Below are 6,877 nucleotides of genomic sequence, written 5' to 3'. Positions count from 1 at the left end.
CCGGGTCCAAATATTCATGATTTACCTTTTAAAAATTCACAATTTGTATCTTACGATCAGACAATGTTAACATATATGTAATTGATTACTTTGTTTTGTATTCACAAGTTCCTTTCAAATACTGCACTAACACAATATTAACAGATTAGGATTTGGTGAATCTGTATTATATTCACAAATTCACTTCTACAGCTGTTATGTACACAATTTATATTCTTTTTGAAAGCAAACAATCATTGTAGATTTAATAAAGAATCCAAAATAAAGTCAGGAGGGACAGAGTCCAGTACAGAATGTTAGCCTATGAGTAGGGGTGAGTAAAAACATCAGACCGACCAACAACCGAAAAACCGAACCGCTCGAATATTTTTCGGTACGATTTTGGTTATTAAGGCAAAAAAAAAAAAAAAATTCAGTTATTTCAATTTTTCGATCGGTTATCAATTTTTCAAAAGAAAACTGAAAATTGACCGAAAAACCAAAGATTAATTTAACTACATTTCCCATCAACTTCTTCACGAACACTGTGTTTCCCATTAACTTCTTCATGAATTGTCAATTGATGCTTGAACTTGACAATCTCTTCCTCATTTTTATTGATCCTCCTTAGTAGTCATGGTATAATTGCTTTTGATCTTTCACACATTAACGGATCAAACCACCTCACAAATCCGCATAGTTATTGATAGGGAATATACCTCGGCTATACAATCTACTATACGATATACAGTCCTAAGTCGATCTGAATTCGGGTCCTATGCCTATAGGCCTTCATTAGAGGGGACCCTTCGGACTTCTCCTCTAGATTCTCTCCTCAAAGTCTCTCTAACAACACTTACACAAGTGATATTACTCTCCCTACACATTCAACAAAAGAGGCTACTTAAAGCCAATTTCTTATATTTTCTCCTATCTTCATATATTTTCATACAACTTCTGTACATCTAAAAACATAATAAGTCTCAATCAAAGTTATATCCCTCATTTACGTCCATGTTTTTAATGCTAACCATTTTGTACATTGTGCTTTTAGAGTTGTACTATATAATTTTTTGGACAAAAATACCCCTACAGTTATAACTTCCGTTATCTTTTCCATTATTGTTACCATGCACATGCATCCACCATACATATATTTTTATATTCTTTAATGATAATAATATTTGTAGATAGTATATATTGAATTATTATTGTAACACCCCGTGTTACGGCCTCTAACCCAAACTAAATATTTAATTACTTACCCCTAAAAAGAGAATTAAATTCCCTTAATTAATTAGTAAGGGTCCACCATAGACCATGGACCCTTATCCCTAAACCAAACCCTTAATCCTATAAGAAATAGAATTAGTAAACCCATACCATTCAAACCCTAATTAGGACTCTTAGATATATAAGGACATAGGAGGTACCTAGGATTCACACCACAATAGATTTCACCACACAAGAATTCCCAAAAATTTCTCTATCACCAAACGTAGGAGAAATCAAGAAGAGGAGATCTTAGAGAAAGAACCTTAATAGCCAAGGATTTTAATTAAGGCTAAGAGGTAACCCATGTCTCAACAAAACCTATTTTCCTTGCTATAATCTTCTTCTTTGGCTCCTTTTGATATACAATTCTATGCTTGTGTCTTGATAAATCTTTTATGATGATTATGATATGATCTTGATGTTGATGAGATGATCTTATGTGTTGATCTTGATAATCTTGATGATTATAAGAGGATCTGAATTGATAATTGTGTGTTGTTCTTGATAAATCTTGATGTTCTTGATTTTAAAGATAAAGTATGATTTTGTGATTTAAATATGATTGGAGCCCTAGGTTAAATCGTGAATTTCGTATTGTGATATTATTGGTATATTTGGGTGGAATTTCGCATGATCGGGTGTTAATTATGTTTAGAAATCATGTTAGGATGTATTTAAATGTGATTCTTGGTTTTGATCCATTATTTGACTACATGGTATCGTCGTTTGTGTTTAAAAGTGTCTAAACATGATTTCGAGTTCCACAAAAGATCCCGGGACCAAAGTATTACAAAAGAGTCAGTGGGGGTAGGGGAACCCGCTGCCCCTAAGGGTGTCGCCGGTAGCAGGCAGCCGGCGCCCGGCGGGCAGGCGACTGCCCGTCGGGCACCCGTTGCCCAGCAGTTCGCCGTCGGCGAGTGATCCTCCACCCGCTGGAAATTCCCAATGTGGGATGGTGGTTTTCCCCGTTTGATGTTTCCCCGTCCCCCGAGGGGTCCCAACGGACCCTGTTTGTCGTGCCTGAGTCTAGTTTGATGTTTCGGGTACCATTCGTAGGATAAGAGAGTCTTGTGTATTGCATGCTAGTTGAATTGGTATCCCGTTGGCCTAGGTGAAAGATGTATGAACCCCTTAGGAATATTCCTAGTATGTGTATGACCACGCATAAGTTTATTTATACGTTTTCTCCCCCATTCCCCATGTGCTAATGTGGGTTGCATGTGCTTGCTATGTGTTATGTGTGCATGATACCCCAATTTGGTTACGATCAAATTGGCTATACGGGCAGTTGGATGGGTTGAGAACCATCGGTTGTTAACCAGGCCAGTTGCGATCGGTTAGGTATATAAATATTATATAGGGCTGCGGTCCACCGTTTGGTTGCGATCAAACGTTATACATGAGCTGTGGTTCATAATCTGGTTGCCGTCAGAAATACACCTTTTGGGTTGCGGTCCATCATTTGGTTGCGATCAAACGTTATGATGAGTTGCGGTTCATCGGTTAGTTGCGATCAACCCCTTCGTGCTGCGGGGCCGTGTTAGCGCTATATGCGCTGACCCTCATGTATGGGCATGCGATTGGTCCTGTGGCGCCACCAAAGTGTGCTTATGTGTTGAGATGATATGAATGGTGTGAAATAATCTTGTGAGCTTAGTATATATGCTAGTATCTTTATATGCATGATTATATTTGTTGAATGTGCTTGTCCCTACTTGTTGAGTCTATTCCCGATTTTAAAGCTAGAGTCTCCTAAGTATATATCTTTCGGCTTCAAAATGGTTTCATATATATATATATATATATATATATATATATATATATATACACCTATATTGTATTTTAACGCGTTGGAGTGGGTTACCAGCATTATTCGCTGAACAGATATATTTGGCTTTCAGGCACAGATGATTAGCCTCGGAGCGCGCTAGAGGACCCGAGGCTTAGATAGTTAGTTTCCTATTCGGCGCGTGCCGTAATGATGTAATGACGTTGTTTGAGGATAATTAGATAGTTTAGCCTGTGCATCTGAGTTCTCCAGCTCAGATGTGGCATAACACCCCAAACACTTATGATTAGTATGCTCTGTTTTGGGATTTAATGATAATATTACCTTTATTTCATAAAGCTTGAAAGTTTAAAATTTTAGGGGTGTTACAATTATAATAAATAAATTTGATTTCATATAGATTTTAATTAGTAGGGATTTGTTAGTTATTTTAAAAATATATATAAATATTGAGCATATGTTTTTGCGCGTGGCGCATAGAAAAAACTAGTACTACTATATACGTGAAATACATATAGCAATTTACGACACTACCACCGTCACTGTTAATGTTTCTATTGCAAATTGGTTCACGAGAACAGCATATACGTTTTATTCTTCGGCTTAATCCCCTGCAAATTTTTACTAATTTTTTCTGGTTCCACAGCAGCATAATGTCTCCCCTACAAAATTTTTCTAGCTACATCCCATGTTCTTCATGTGAACTGTGAAGCTCGCATGCTCTGTATAAACGCCATTCCATGTCTGTATCCATCGTGTTCGTGGTAGAAGACTGCACCCAGGTGATTTCTCCGCGAGTCTGGCGTCGCCCAGATGTGGCGTGTTCTTTACAATCTCTTTGGGTTGGTGGAGGTGGGTGGCTTTCTTGTTAATGGTGGGTGTGGGTGGTGGAGTAAGAAAAGCAAGAGAAGTGTAGTGTAAAGCTTCCCTCTTATTGGCTGCATGTGGCGGTGAAGGTGAGAATCACAAGAAAGTGGTAATAACAAAAACAGTAAAAGGTGGCTTTGGAAAAGCAAATAAAGAAAGAGAGGGGGATAAGAGTATCCACACTAGTGGATTTTTGTTGGTTTTTTTTTGTGGTGTTCATGGTGAGGTGGATGTGAGAGAAGAAGGAGAGAGGAACAAATTTTAATTCCTACAAGAAGTGGTTTTTATGTGCCCCAAAGGGCGAGAATGAGATGAATAGCTCTGATAATTGCTGTTTTTCCTTTTCTTTTTTCCCTTTTTTTTTTCATTTTCTCTTTCTCTTTCCTATTTGGCTTCTAAAAAATTGTGCAAGAAACCAAATTAATGTGGATGTTCTAAGTGGCTGGGCAGCCTGGGCAGTATGCGTGCAAAGCGTTTGAAAATGCAAAAGGAAGATGTTTTGGAGTTCATAAATTTTTTTGTAATAGTGAATTGTAAATTTTATAGGTTAAAAACCTTATAATTGTATTTAGAGAATAGTAGTAGTAGTAGTAGTAGTAGTAGTAGTAGTAGTAGTAATACATGTACATAAAGCTCGGTTAGGTCGGTTTTGCCACCATCGGCATTATTAAGATCGGGAAAAAATCTCGACATTAAGCCCTACATAGTAGGCAATTAAGTTCGGGAAAAAAACTCGGCATCAAGCCCTACAAAGTAAGCAATTTTGACCGGCAAAGCCCGAAACCCGACCTAAGAGTCGATTACAATCGCAAGATCGAAAAATCACGGGTCTCTGGACCGGCGAGGCAAAGTTATCCTTGTTTGTGATCACAAGATCAATAAATTTTTGGTCTCCGGATCGGCGAGGTAAAGTTAACCTCGTTTGCGATCACAAGATCACAAAATTATTTGTCTCTGGACCGGCGAGGCAAAGTTACCCTCGTTTCGATCACAAGATCAAAAATTTATTGGTCTCTAGACCGACGAGGCAAAGTTATCCGCGTTTACGATCACAAGATTGAAAAATTATTGGTCTCCGGACTGGCGAGGCAAAGTTATCCTCGTTTATGATCACAAGATCGAACATTTAATTGTCTCTGAACCAGTGAGGCAAAGTTATCCTCGTTTACGATCACAAGATCGAAAATTATTGGTCTTCGAACCGGCGAGGCAAAGTTATCATCGTTTGCAATCAGAAGATCTAAAGACAAAGGTCTCCGGACCTCTATAATAAGAAGATAAAAAATCAAAGACTCTTCGGACCAACAAGGAGGAATGCCTTCAACTATGACCGAAAAGTCAAAAAAACTACGGTCTCTGGACCGGCGAGGAGAAATACCCTCTACCGCAAACTCCATCAAGTGCTCGGGCCCACTTGTTCGAAGCTACGACCAAGTGAAGCAGAATTTTTTAGAACTTGTGAATTTTTAAAATTTTCTTTGTAAATTGTAACACGATCATGTATGTAGACTAGTCGTGCACGAAGCCCGATTAGGTTGGTATTCACACCACCGACCCTATAAGTCTGGGGCCATATCTCGACATAAGCCCTACGAAGTAGGCAATTAAGCCCGGTTAGGTTGGTATTGCCACCACTAACCGCAATGAAAATTAAAAATGAGCTCAGGAGGTCATCGTATCTACTCCCTTTGTGCCGACAATTCTCGCAACACAGGGAGTGGTGCTATTGGTAGAGTATAGGGTTACCCCATTGGCCTACGGAGCTCACTAGTATACTTCCCGACCGTAATACACTTAGTGACCGTAACGCACCATAACATACTTCCTGGTCTCATTATCATTATACTTTCAGGTCTCCAAACGTCCCTCCACTTGGAACTCTCGGTTCGTAAACCGAGTAGAAAAGGGAAAAATGCCCTATTCATATGATTTCGGGTTTCAAAACCCACCATAATGATTAATGTGGTAATCAAAACTAACCAAACAAGATCAGCTAAGAACGATCTTGAAACCAAGTAATCTAGGTCAGAGTTTGACCGAGCTCAAACTAACTACGATTGATTAGCCCAAGTAAAGGGCATTGGGAGAAGCGTTCCTACTTATGATTGATAAGATCAATAGAGGTGCCTGGACCGTGAATAAATCCAATCTCTTAATTGGTAAGACTTGATCACTAGATTTCACTAAAAATCCAATCCCTCAATTGGTGAAACCCAATTCCTAGATCGATAAAATTTGATCTCTTAACCGTGCTAAACTTCGATCCCTCGATTGTGAGTAAATTCAATCCTTTAATTGGCAAAATTGGATCTCTAGATCACAATTAATTCGATCCATCGGTAATTCAAAAGATTGCACTTGCAGTTGTACTCTTTTTCCCTTAGTTAAGTTGTGACACCCCGAAAGTCTGACTCCTTAATTGTGATTAATTGAAGAATTAATCCTAATTTCCTTGATGAATTCCTTTCCTAAAATCCTGAAATTTAATAGTCAAGGGACTAGAGGTTGACTAATTCCTTAGTGAACTATGAGTACCTTATGCTTTGTGCTTTGTACATAGCCTTTTGTCTTCCTAGCCTTTTAGTAAGGGTAAGCTTGTCCTTTCACACATGATTGGTGTTTAAGCTTGCCCTAGCAAGACACACATTTCATTCATCATCTTTTAGCCAATCTCCTAAACACTCCACCTTCTCTCTAAGAAATCTTGACTTACTCTCCAAGCTAAAAGAAGATCTTCCTAACCTTGCAAAGATTCATCCCAAGATCCCACCTTTCTATCTTCCAAGCTTAGTAAATGGTGAGATCTCTAGTTGCTTAGTGTTTTTAGCTAGCTTTAAGGTATCACTAGTACAAAATTGAACATAGAAGATTGACCATAAACCACCATTTTTGAAAGAATGGTTGCCCAATCTTAACCCAAAATTCGCGGTGACAATTTTGTAAATAAATGATCAATAATCCGCCACC

This window comes from Ipomoea nil, unplaced genomic scaffold (genome assembly GCF_001879475.1).
Source record: "Ipomoea nil cultivar Tokyo-kokei standard unplaced genomic scaffold, Asagao_1.1 scaffold1353, whole genome shotgun sequence".
Classification (NCBI taxonomy): domain Eukaryota; kingdom Viridiplantae; phylum Streptophyta; class Magnoliopsida; order Solanales; family Convolvulaceae; genus Ipomoea; species Ipomoea nil.
The sequence above is the reverse complement of the archived record's forward strand: the minus strand, read 5'-3'. Positions refer to the sequence as shown.